We start from the raw sequence: 13,121 nt of genomic DNA, 5'->3' as shown, positions 1-13,121 counted from the left end.
AACAAACACTGGTCTCAAGGAAATGATGTGGAACTGCCTAATCATGCCAAGTACTCGGTCATTTTCTCTCACAAGAGTGGATGACAGACACACATGCAGATACAAGTCTTCAAAGGCCACAAACGTATCGTTGTGATGGATTGTAGGATTTACAACAGCGTTTATTTTTTGTTTGTTTTGGGTGTGTTTTTTTTTGTTTTTTTTTTCCCCCTCCTCCTCCATCGTTGCTTTCGTTTTGCCTCGAGGTTTTTAAAGCTGCCTCCTGTCCTTCTGCCATCTTAATTATTTTTTTAAATTTTTAGCCTGTTTTTGAGATTAAAGTTCCTCTTATTTTTCTTTTCCACCGAGAAGTGAATCACCCTCCCCCGGTAGTTTAGCTGAATCATTAGGCAGACAAATGTACATTACTATACGTATGTAGCCAATTCTTTAAAATCAGACCGTATGAAAGCAGTGGGCTGTCTTTGAGAGGGAGAGAGAGTTTAAGGTGGATGTAATTTATAACACCCTTGAGTGACTTAGGCATTGGAGTCTGTGTTCCAAGGTGGGAAGAACATCAGCAGCGTCTCCACGGATCTGAATGGAGAGTTCCTTTTGCTTGAGAGATTGAATGAATATAATTCTATATTTTCTAACGAAGCGGATTCAGATGTTTTGGAAAGAGGTATTTTATATCGCACAGTGCTAGCCACGAAGCTGCTTAGTGTGAGCAGGGTTTTTTGCGTCAGGGATGGGCAGCTTTTGAGAAAAGCTTACTGACAAAATATTTTCTCCATTTTTTTTCTATGCAACAAAAATCTTGGCTCACCACCATTTCTCACATATTATTTACAGTACCCCAGGTAGCATTTTTCACATAACTAATCACAACCAAGAGTATTGATTGGTAAGCACTTTGATGAGCATTTGGTATATCAGTTTGGATGGATGGGATGCTTGATGATCCTGAATGCGTGATTATTTCTGATGTTTGGAGTTAAAATTGAAAAGCGTTAATGTGAAAACAGGTGGCAACAGCCTGATGGTGAACAAAGGGAAGTTTCCTCTTCAGTGGCTTTCAGGAGTGGGCCAGGGCTTTTCTGGAAAGACAAATGCAATATTACTAGCTATATATATAAGACCCTGTTTACATTGTGTTTTAAAATGCGTCTCAGGCGATCGGATCACAAGTGGACCGCGCAAAATGCAAATGATTACCAAGACACATTTCCTCAAACCGCTTGCTGAGGTGGTCTGGTATGCATTTAACCACGTATCTTTTGTAGTGTAAACACTAATGCGTCCATGACTAGGACATAACGGTAAAAGTGATGTAGGTGGTAATGAAATCTGAACACAAGTGAGCAGCTGGAGATGCGTGATAGACACAGGTGTAAACAGCGATGCGTCTCGGCTGTCCGCTTTTGATCCGGTTACCCAAGGCGCATTTTAAAACCAAGTGTAAACAGGGCTGAAGATGGATTGTTTTTGTTCTGTTCCTCGAGCTTATGAAACGCACCCCCCCCAAAAAAAAAAAGTTAATAACTTTTTAAATAAATTTGAAGTGGTGAAAGGTGTGAGCAGATGTGTTTGTGTAATAAAAACTAAATACCTGTTGCCGAAAACTACAGCTCAGTCCTCTTAAGCTTTAGTCAAACCCTTTGCCTTAAACATCGTGTGTGTGTGTGTGTGTGTGTGGTGGTTTTATAAGTGTAGGAATGATTGTGGACAGGAAGAGTGTTTCGGATAGGGAATATTTGTGAGCTTGGAGGGATGAAGGACCATAGAAGGTCATGAGACAGGAGGTGTGATGCCTCATCAGCCAAAACAACCTCCAAACTTTTTTTTTTTAAAGGACGCACATGTTCATTGATTTGATTGATTGATTGATTGATTGATTATATTACAAACATGGACATGTTACCAGGCTTTTGTTTGGTGTTGGATTGTGTAAATAGGTCAAGTGGCAATTGCAGAGAAATCTATTTGCACACTTACAATAATTGTATGATCAGTCATGCTCTCAACACTCTACACACCCCACTTGTGTATAAACTGGATGTTTTTTTTTTTTTTTTTAAACAGAGAACAGAGAAACTGAGATCTGAGCAGAATAAACAGTAGATCTTGTATACATTTGTCAGTTTTATATTAAGGCATCACTACCCTCCCTTTCCTGTAACCTATATTCCTTCAGAAACAAAAAATGCACACTTATTCGTAATCAGCGCACTGAGATCACTCGTAATCAAGGAGCTTCTGAGTGAGAGAGCTGGACGTGATGGACTAGAAGCATTTTAGACTATTTGTTTTATAAAACGATCCATGCAGGAGTGTAAAGTGAAATGTGGACCCAAGAGTGGTGTACATAATAAAGTTTGTGATGTAAATGACTCAGTTCCTTATAAATGGCATTTTAATTAATAGATATAAAAATATGAGAGATTAAAACTTGCATTCAATTGTGCACAAAGATAGAAGTGACACCTGCACAAGACTGTGCTTGGATTTTCGCCCACCGCTGAGGACGTCAAAGCTTTGCTGACATGAACACGAACCAAGATTGGAGCTTAAGTGCAGTACAAATAGATGAGCTTTGCTTAATTTGCGTTCAAACAAAAGGTACTGTGCAAAAACTTCTTTGCTCTGCTTTTTATGGGGAAGGCTGCAGGTCATAAATGTACAAAACTCCCTGCAGTGTTTTGTGTGCGAGACTACTGACGTTACACTATAATTAGGATGATTTGCATGACACTTTTTGCAAATAAAATAATACAATGCAATAAACAAACAAGTGTTCCCAGGCAAAACAGACCTCGCCTAGCACCACTTATTTTATACCTATATGTTGATGGTAATCTTTCTCACTCATCAGCTGTCCACTTATAGTCCTATGAAAATCCATGACCTTGAGTTTGTTTCAAAGTCATTCAAGGTCAAAGGTCATGGTGCCAATGAAAGCCCATATGGCACTTCCTATAAGTTGATAATGGTAAATATCTGTCTACCATCAACCGTTTTCAAGTTACAGCCCTCTGAAAATCCATGACCTTGAGTTTGACCTTTCAGGGTCACTCAAGGTCAAAGATCATGGTGCCAGATGAAAGGCCATATGGGAGTTCCTATATGCTCATCATAGTAAACATCTATCAGCAACCGTTTTTGAGTTATAATGGAAAATGTTTTGACCAAAAGGTTGACCTTTCCAGTGACTTTAACCTTCATCTTGACCCGATTACCCCAACAATTTAATCAGGTGATCTACGGCTCATTGCCCACCTACCCTGAAAATTTGAAGTCAGTCGGTGCAACCGTCTAGACGCTAGGTTGTTAACAAACACGCAACAAACAAACGAAACTTTGTAAGAAAACTGAGAGCATATCAGTGGAAGCAGAATTGAAAGATGAACATTTTGGAATTGAAGTACGTATGATGAATATGAAGGAAGATATCGCAAAAAAAAACAACCCAAAACACGATTTTGACCTTTTTGGTGACCTTGACCAGGTGATCCTCAAAATGTTGGAGCTTCTGTTTGAGACCAATGCCCATCTATCCTGGAAGTTTCATGAAGATTGGTCCAGCTGTTTTCCTGTAATGTTGCTAACAAAGAACCTCCACTGAAAACAATACCTCGCCCCCTGGTGGACACCATCCCGGGCGAGGTAACAAAGCAAGAAGCGTCTCAGAAAAATGTCCAGCTCCAGCAGAAGAACACATCGGGTTCCACCCCACCAGCCAAAAACAAGAACCTGAGGCTACAAAATGAAAAAGGCCATTTTCCCAATCTTAACCTGTCTAGTAGTAATGAGCCTGTGCCTGCTGTTGAATCACAATCCTGTTCTTGGCTTACAGAATGTGGTCTTCTGCAGTTTTAACCTCAAGGTTTTGCATGATGTGCATTCTGAAATGCTTTTCTGCTCACCACAGCTGTAAAGAGTGGTTGAGTTTTCGCCTCAGAACTGCTGCTCACTGGACGTTTTTTTTTTATGCACTGCTCTGTGTAAACTCGAGACTTGTGCGTGAAAATCCCAATCCCCTGCTTTTCTGATGTTTGATATTGCCACTAACTGAAGCTCTCTTGACCTGTATCTGCATGATTTTATGCATTGCATTGCTGCTGCATGATTGGTTGCTGCATTTGGCCTAGAAATGGAAATACCTCCAGTGTTTTTAACTTGTTCATTTGCCCTGACCATACCATCTGGTAGTAAACATTTTTACAGGGTTTTTTTTTAAACTAATAAAGCTCAAACAGTAGAAATAGAAATGTTACGTTACACACACACATTTTTGCAACAGTTTTAAACTCTCTTGTATATAAGCACCAGCAACTTCTGTATTTTGCAGGAATTTATGTTGACCAATAGATGGAGCTGTTGTGGTTAATTTACACTCAAGACCTGGTGACAGTTAACATTTATTACAGGAACAATTTTCTTATCTATGTTAAGCTACATCACTATAAATATTAAGGGTTCATTCCATCAAGCACCAACTTTCATAAATCGATGATAAACAAACATTTGATGCCTTTCTGAGTTACACTGCCTGTTTTGAACATCCCGTATTTACATTTTTGGTTAAAACTCGAGCAATTGGTTAGAGTTAAATAATCTAGCACAATGATTCTCAGAGTTGTTACAGTGGTGGAAATCACAATGTCACATTATCAAAGTTATTATACAGTATTTAACACCATGTGACGCAATGGTTAGGTGGCCAGTTCGATTCCCTGGACCAAGGCACCTAACCCCGACTGCTCCCCAGGCTGCTCCGGGTATGTTGCATGTCACTCTGTTTAAGAGCGTCTGTTCACTCACTTCTTCCAGCTTATCCCACTTATGTACCGGTATGTAGGGTCAATGCCATGTGGACCTTATTATAGTCATATGAATTGGAACATAGTTTTCCTTGCATTTCCGGGCTTGGGAAGCAGCCATTCACACACATGGACAATTTAGAATAGCCAGTTAACCTACTTTGGGGAAAACAGGAGCACCCAGAGAAAACCCAACCAGACACGGAGAGAACATGGAAACTCCACACAGAAAGGCCCCTACCAGCCCTGAGGTTCAAACCCAGAACCTTCTTGCTGTGAGGCAACAGTGCTAACCATTACATCAGCATGCTGCAAAAAAAGTTAATAATTTTAGTGAAATAAATCTATAATGTGGGAGTCTGTGGAATTTATTTTACAGTTTAAGGGATCCCATGCTCCAAAAAGTTTGAGAACCACTGGTCTGGAAGTATAAAATCAAAGTAAGAAATGGGTATAAATGAACTGAGTGTTTGACATATTTTTAAGTGCTTCTTTCTTTACTTTTTTTTGTTGTTGTTGTTGTTCTTGTTGCAAAGAGCCTGTCTGGATTACTATAATTAGGCACTTCTGGCACTATAATATATATATAGAGGATATTACACGGTTGTGCAAAGATATGAAGTTTTATCTTCGAGTGGTGAATGGATATATCACGAGTGAGCAAAGTGAACGAGTGAAAATATTTTAAACACTAGAAAATAAACATATCTTCACGCCACCATGTAATGTTCTTAAAATAATTATATATAAATCAGGGTTCTAACTAGGCCTCTTCAGCGTATCAGGCTGATACGCAATGTTTCCTTACTACTACGGCCACAATATTGATGACATGCCTGTAAAAGTTGCCACTACACTAATAAAAAGATTTGTCAATCTTGAAAATGTTTTTTTGTTTAATTTCCTCTTATCTTATCTTATCTTATTCGCCTGTGTGCGAATGTTTTACATTTAGACCTACTCCACTCCCTGTCCATGTAAGCACCCAGTGCACAGCTGCCCGAGTCATCCCATGTGGAGATGGTCACTAATCATGTTAGTCCAGTTTACCTCCTTCCTTATGCTGCGTTCATGGTAAAGCATCATCCATGTTAGTGTATGTAATGCCTTATTGTCTCCCATCTCATTATCTGTAGCCGCTTTATCCTGTTCTACAGGGTCGCAGGCAAGCTGGAGCCTATCCCAGCTGACTATGGGTGAAAGGCGGGGTACACCCTGGACAAGTCGCCAGGTCATCACAGGGCTGACACACAGACACAGACAACCATTCACACTCACATTCACACCTACGCTCAATTTAGAGTCACCAGTTAACCTAACCTGCATGTCTTTGGACTGTGGGGGAAACCGAAGCACCCGGAGGAAACCCACGCGGACACGGGGAGAACATGCAAACTCCGCACAGAAAGGCCCTCGCCGGCCAGGGGGCTCGAACCCGGACCTTCTTGCTGTGAGGCGACAGCGCTAACCACTACACCACCGTGCCGCCCTTGCCTTATTGTAATGCTTTAAAATGAATATCATTAGTAACGACCAAAATGAATTAATAAAGCAGGGGGGAAATAATATTATTTGTTGTTTTATCATCAAGCACAAAACTATCGATAAATTATGGCGTCCGGATCCCAGAAAAAGGCAGCCTTGCCCCAGGGCTAATCTCACATGACGTCACACGTGGAACCCCGGCTATCTGGGTCATTTCGGTTCATCTGACTCCGTGCTTGTTTACTCACTGAAATTGGATATTGTTGTTGGAATCTTACAAAAATAATGATGGGAAAACACTGGATTGTGTTTGGCTGTTCAAGTCCATATACAACAGGACATTTGATTTGCAAATTTCCGAGAAAGAAGAACAACAACTTTATTCATCACACACCTGTGAAATTCCTCTCTGCATTTAACCCATCTGAAGCAGCGAACACACACACATACCCAGAGCAGTGGGCAGCCATGCTAACGGCGCCCGGGGAGCAGTTGGGAGTTAGGTGCCTCGCTTAAGGGCACCTCAGCCCAAGGCCGTCCCATATTAACCTAACTTTAATATTAGTGTCATTAACGAAATGATACTAATCTAAAGTGACAGTGGGTGAGGTTTGTGCAAACGAAGCGGACAGATTTCATGTCGCCTATGAATAATAAATCTGATTCATCAAGTGTTCATCACCACCGGAACGACCACATGGGAATTACTGGAGCAAAAAAGAAACCCATTTATTTAATAAATGACATTTGAACTGACATTTGGACAGTTCGTCGATTCCCCTATTATCACACACACAGTGCACTAGATGCAGGATTATGAGCAACATTTACACGCTCGCGGCATCCGATCTAATCATATCTGATCCACTTTAATAGGAAGAAAATTGAGCATGTGCAATCATCATTAATTATTAACTGAAACTTGTTAAATGCTATCACATGGCAAGATTGTTTTGTTCAGGAAAACATGAAAGGTAACCACCATGTTCTGCATATCTATCTATCTATCTATCTATCTATCTATCTATCTATCTATCTATCTATCTATCTCACACATGGTACAGAGGAAGACTGTCGTGAACTGACTGAACTGGCAGTTTCTCGTCTTGGGGGCTTGAAAAGAGAACCATTTACTCTGGAATATCCTTGATAATCATTTGCCCTTCATCCGACATATAAGAATCCCAGTCGCTATCAGATTTCTCTTCAAAATGTGATTCCATATCGAGACTGGTCTAACCACTGCTGTGCACGCGAACGAAATTGATACCTGGATCCTTGTTACATGTGTGATGCCACACACCCCTTCGGGATCTTCCAGTTCAGTCTCGGCAGATTCCATGAAAATCGGCTGATCTTATTGATTTTCCATCAATTTATGGCCTTTTGGATCAGCTATGGTTCGAAAACACATGGTCAATCAACATAATGATTGTTGCTTTGTACAAGGAAAAAAGTGTGGTTTAGGGACATTAAATTCACTTCAAGGGGCGCTTACGCACCATGCATGCAACACACGCTGGTCCCTGAGTTAGATCTGGATAGTCCATCCATCCATTATCTGTACCCACTTATCCTGTGCAGGGTCACGGGCAAGCTGGAGCCTAGCCCAGCTGACTATGGGCAAGAGGTGGGGTACACCCTGGACAAGTCGCCAGATCATCTCAGGGCTGACACAGAGACAAACAACCATTCACATTCACACCTACGGTCAATTTAGAGCCTCCAATTAGCCTAACCTGCATGTCTTTGGACTGTGACGGAAACCAGAGGAAACCCACGCAGATACTGGGAGAACATGAAAACTCCGCACAGGAAGGCCCTCGTTGGCCGCTGGGCTTGAACCCAGAACCTTCTTGCTGTGAGACGACAGTGCTAGCCACTACACTGCCTGATCTGGATGGTCATGTATTGTAATTGAACTGCTGAAGCTGAAAATAAAGCTTGGTGAACATCAACCGGTTGTTTTATTCTTATTCCATAAATCAGATGTCACCAATAGAGTTGAATAGTAATTATAATAAGTCTTCGATCAAAATAGTAAAACAACAACAACTTTGGGCAAGGGTGGCACGCGTGGGTTTCCTCCGGGTGTTCCGGTTTCCCCCACAGTCCAAAGACATGCAGGTTAGGTTAACTGGTGACTCTAAATTGACCGTAGGTGTGAATGTGAGTGTGAATGGTTGTCTGTGTCTATGTGTCAGCCCTGCGATGACCTGGCGACTTGTCCAGGGTGTACCCCGCCTTTCGCCCGTAGTCAGCTGGGATAGGCTCCAGCTTGCCTGCGACCCTGTAGAACAGGATAAAGCGGCTAGAGATAATGAGATGAGATGAGAACTTTGGGCAAAAAAAAAAAATCTCATTAATCTTACCAAAAACGAGTGAGTTTCAGGGAGGCCTGCAAGTGCCAGGAAATGCACTAGAATGCACCTCTGAGCGTGTTATGACTATGATCTCCGGCCGTTATGACTGGTGCCACTATGCTGATATTTTGGTCTAGTTAGGGTCTTACAGCTGATACTAACACTAATATAAATTATCATAGGCTTTACAGACTTACAGTATGTGCTTTTATTAAAGTAGTGCACTTGCCTTTAATAAGTAACTCATTTACAGTTTACAGTCCTCTTCAGATGAAGAGTAAACTGAATGAATCCTAAAATCCACTGTTTATCTTTCTGTCACTTGCTTTGTCTGACAATGTTGCGTGTTAAATGAAGCACTGTGATTCTGGAGGAAGTATTTAAATTCCTAACTTTATTACCTGTTTGGGAAGATAGAAGTTAAGTAAACTGCAGTATAATCATAAAACAAATACACGTGTTCAGGGAGTTGTGATTGCCAGTGTACGTGACAGGTTTACCGTATATTGACCTAAGACTGTGTTGTGACCCATAAACAATGTTCCTCCGTATGCTGCTGGGCTTTCTGGTTATTTTCACCAGAATTAAATCTCATCTCATTATCTTATCTCATTATCTCTAGCCACTTTATCTTGTTCTACGAGGTCGCAGGCAAGCTGGAGCCTATCCCAGCTGACTACGGGCGAAAGGCGGGGTACACCCTGGACAAGTCACCAGGTCATCACAGGGCTGACACATAGACACAGACAACCATTCACACTCACATTCACACCTACGGTCAATTTAGAGTCACCAGTTAACCTAACCTGCATGTCTTTGGACTGTGGGGGAAACCCACGCGGACACGGGGAGAACATGCAAACTCCGCACAGAAAGGCCCTCGCCAGCCACGGGACTCGAACCCAGGACCTTCTTGCTGTGAGGCGACAGCGCTAACCACTACACCACCGTGCCACCCCTCATAATTAAATATGCATGCTAATTAAATGGTAAAAGTTGAACCACATCCACAACATGCTCCAATAGTCCAGTAGTAAAGTATTTTTGGCCATTAAGTAAATGAGCAAATACTTTGAGCTATACCATTACACATAATCTCTCTGGTCCTTCAATAAAAAGCATTTCATTTTTAATACAAATTTTGTTACATATTTTTATTTGATGACTTCTACATTATTGAGTCTGTACAAAAACAGTTTAGATTTCCAAACACAAGTTTTCCAGCACAAAATTAAATGTTACAGAAAAAAATATGTTGATACAGTGGTGCTTGAAAGTTTGTGAACCCTTAAGAATTTTCTATATTTCTGCATAAATATGACCTAAAACAACATCAGATTTTCACACAAGTCCTAAAAGTAGATAAAGAGAATCCAGTTAAACAAATTAGACAAAAATATTATACTCGGTCATTTATTTATTGAGGAAAATGATCCAATATTACATATCTGTGAGTGGCAAAAGTATGTGAACCTCTAGGATTAGCAGTTAATTTGAAGGTGGAATTAGTCAGGTGTTTTCAATCAATGGGATGACAATCAGGTGTGAGTGGGCACCCTGTTTTATTTAAAGAACAGGGATCTATCAAAGGGCGGCACGGTGGTGTAGTGGTTAGCGCTGTCGCCTCACAGCAAGAAGGTCCTGGGTTCGAACCCCGGGGCCGGCGAGGGCCTTTCTGTGCGGAGTTTGCATGTTCTCCCCATGTCCGCGTGGGTTTCCTCCGGGTGCTCCGGTTTCCCCCACAGTCCAAAGACATGCAGGTTAGGTTAACTGGTGACTCTAAATTGACCGTAGGTGTGAATGTGAGTGTGAATGGTTGTCTGTGTCTATGTGTCAGCCCTGTGATGACCTGGCGACTTGTCCAGGGTGTACCCCGCCTTTCGCCCGTAGTCAGCTGGGATAGGCTCCAGCTTGCCTGCGACCCTGTAGAAGGATAAAGCGGCTAGAGATAATGAGATGAGATGAGATGGGATCTATCAAAATCTGATCTTCACAACACATGTTTGTGGAAGTGTATCATGGCGTGAACAAAGGAGATTTCTGAGGACCTCAGAAAAAGCGTTGTTGATGCTCATCAGGCTGGAAAAGGTTACAAAACCATCTCTAAAGAGTTTGGACTCCACCAATCCACAGTCAGACAGATTGTGTACAAATGGAGGAAATTCAAGACCATTGTTACCCTCCCCAGGAGTGGTCGACCAACAAAGATCACTCCAAGAGCAAGGCGTGTAATAGTCGGTGAGGTCACAAAGGACCCCAGGGTAACTTCTAAGCAACTGAAGGCCTTTCTCACATTGGCTAATGTTAATGTCCATGAGTCCACCATCAGGAGAACACTGAACAACAATGGTGTACATGGCAGGGTTGCAAGGAGAAAGTCACTGCTCTTCAAAAAGAACATTGCTGCTCGTCTGCAGTTTGCTAAAGATCATGTGGACAAGCCAGAAGGCTACTGGAAAAATGTTTTGTAGGTGGATGAGACCAAAATAGAACTTTTTGGTTTAAATGAGAAGCGTTATGTTTGGAGAAAGGAAAACACTGCATTCCAGCAAAAGAACCTTATCCCATCTGTGAAACATGATGGTGGTAGTATCATGGTTTGGGCCTGTTTTGCTGTATCTGGTCCAGAACGGCTTGCCATCATTGATGGAACCATGAATTCTGAATCATACCAGCAAATTCTAAAGGAAAATGTCAGGACATCTTTCCATGAGCTGAATCTCAAGAGAAGGTGGGTCATGCAGCAAGACAACGACCCTAAGCACACAAGGCGTCCTACCAAAGAATGGTTAAAGAAGAATAAAGTTAATGTTTTGGAATGGCCAAGTCAAAGTCCTGACCTTAATCCAAACAAAATGCTGTGGAAGGACCTGAAGCGAGCAGTTCATGTGAGGAAACCCACCAACATCCCAGAGTTGAAGCTGTTCTGTACAGAGGAATGGGCTAAAATTCCTCCAAGCCAATGTGCAGGACTGATCAACAGTTACGGGAAACGTTTACAGTGGGGCAAAAAAGTATTTAGTCAGCCACCAATTGTGCAAGTTCTCCCACTTAAAAAGATGAGAGAAGCCTGTAATTTTCATCATAGGTACACTTCAACTATGAGAGACAGAATGGGGGGAAAGAATCCAGGAAATCACATTGTAGGATTTTTAATGAATTAATTGGTAAATTCCTCGGTAAAATAAGTATTTGGTCACCTACAAACAAGCAAGATTTCTGGCTCTCACAGACCTGTAACAACTTCTTTAAGAGGCTCCTCTGTCCTCCACTCGTTACCTGTATTAATGGCACCTGTTTGAACTCGTTATCAGTATAAAAGACACCTGTCCACAACCTCAAACAGTCACACTCCAAACTCCACTATGGCCAAGACCAAAGAGCTGTCAAAGGACACCAGAAACAAAATTGTAGACCTGCACCAGGCTGGGAAGACTGAATCTGCAATAGGTAAGCAGCTCGGTGTGAAGAAATCAACTGTGGGAGCAATTATTAGAAAATGGAAGACATACAAGACCACTGATAATCTCCCTCGATCTGGGGCTCCACACAAGCTCTCACCCCGTGGGGTCAAAATGATCACAAGAACGGTGAGCAAAAATCCCAGAACCACACGGGGCGAACTAGTGAATGACCTGCAGAGAGCTGGGACCAAAGTAACAAAGGCTACCATCAGTAACACACTACGCCGCCAGGGACTCAAATCCTGCAGTGCCAGACGTGTCCCCCTGCTTAAGCCAGTACATGTCCAGGCCCATCTGAAGTTTGCTAGAGAGCATTTGGATGATCCAGAAGAGGACTGGGAGAATGTCATATGGTCAGATGAAACCAAAATAGAACTTTTTGGTAAAAACTCAACTTGTCGTGTTTGGAGGAGAAAGAATGCTGAGTTGCATCCAAAGACCACCATACCTACTGTGAAGCATGGGGGTGGAAACATCATGCTTTGGGGCTGTTTTTCTGCAAAGGGACCAGGACGACTGATCCGTGTAAAGGAAAGAATGAATGGGGCCATGTATCGTGAGATTTTGAGTGAAAACCTCCTTCCATCAGCAAGGGCATTGAAGATGAAACGTGGCTGGGTCTTTCAGCATGACAATGATCCCAAACACACCGCCCGGGCAACGAAGGAGTGGCTTTGTAAGAAGCATTTCAAGGTCCTGGAGTGGCCTAGCCAGTCTCCAGATCTCAACCCCATAGAAAATCTTTGGAGGGAGTTGAAAGTCCGTGTTGCCCAGCGACAGCCCCAAAACATCACTGCTCTAGAGGAGATCTGCATGGAGGAATGGGCCAAAATACCAGCAAGAGTGTGTGAAAACCTTGTGAAGACTTACAGAAAATGCTTGACCTCTGTCATTGCTGACAAAGAGTATATAACAAAGTATTGAGATGAACTTTTGTTATTGACCAAATACTTATTTTCCACCATAATTTGCAAATAAATTCTTTAAAAATCAGACAATGTGATTTT

At 42.0% G+C, this 13,121-nt stretch overlaps 1 protein-coding gene across 1 annotated transcript in view; it reads left to right on the top strand.

Moving 5' to 3' along the window:
- gid4 (GID complex subunit 4 homolog) overlaps positions 1-13,121 on the top strand; it is an 84,592-nt gene that overhangs the window by 38,680 nt on the left and 32,791 nt on the right. The window lies entirely within an intron of this gene.

Source organism: Neoarius graeffei, chromosome 20, assembly GCF_027579695.1.
Source record: "Neoarius graeffei isolate fNeoGra1 chromosome 20, fNeoGra1.pri, whole genome shotgun sequence".
Taxonomy (NCBI): domain Eukaryota; kingdom Metazoa; phylum Chordata; class Actinopteri; order Siluriformes; family Ariidae; genus Neoarius; species Neoarius graeffei.
The sequence above is the reverse complement of the archived record's forward strand: the minus strand, read 5'-3'. Positions and strand labels throughout refer to the sequence as shown.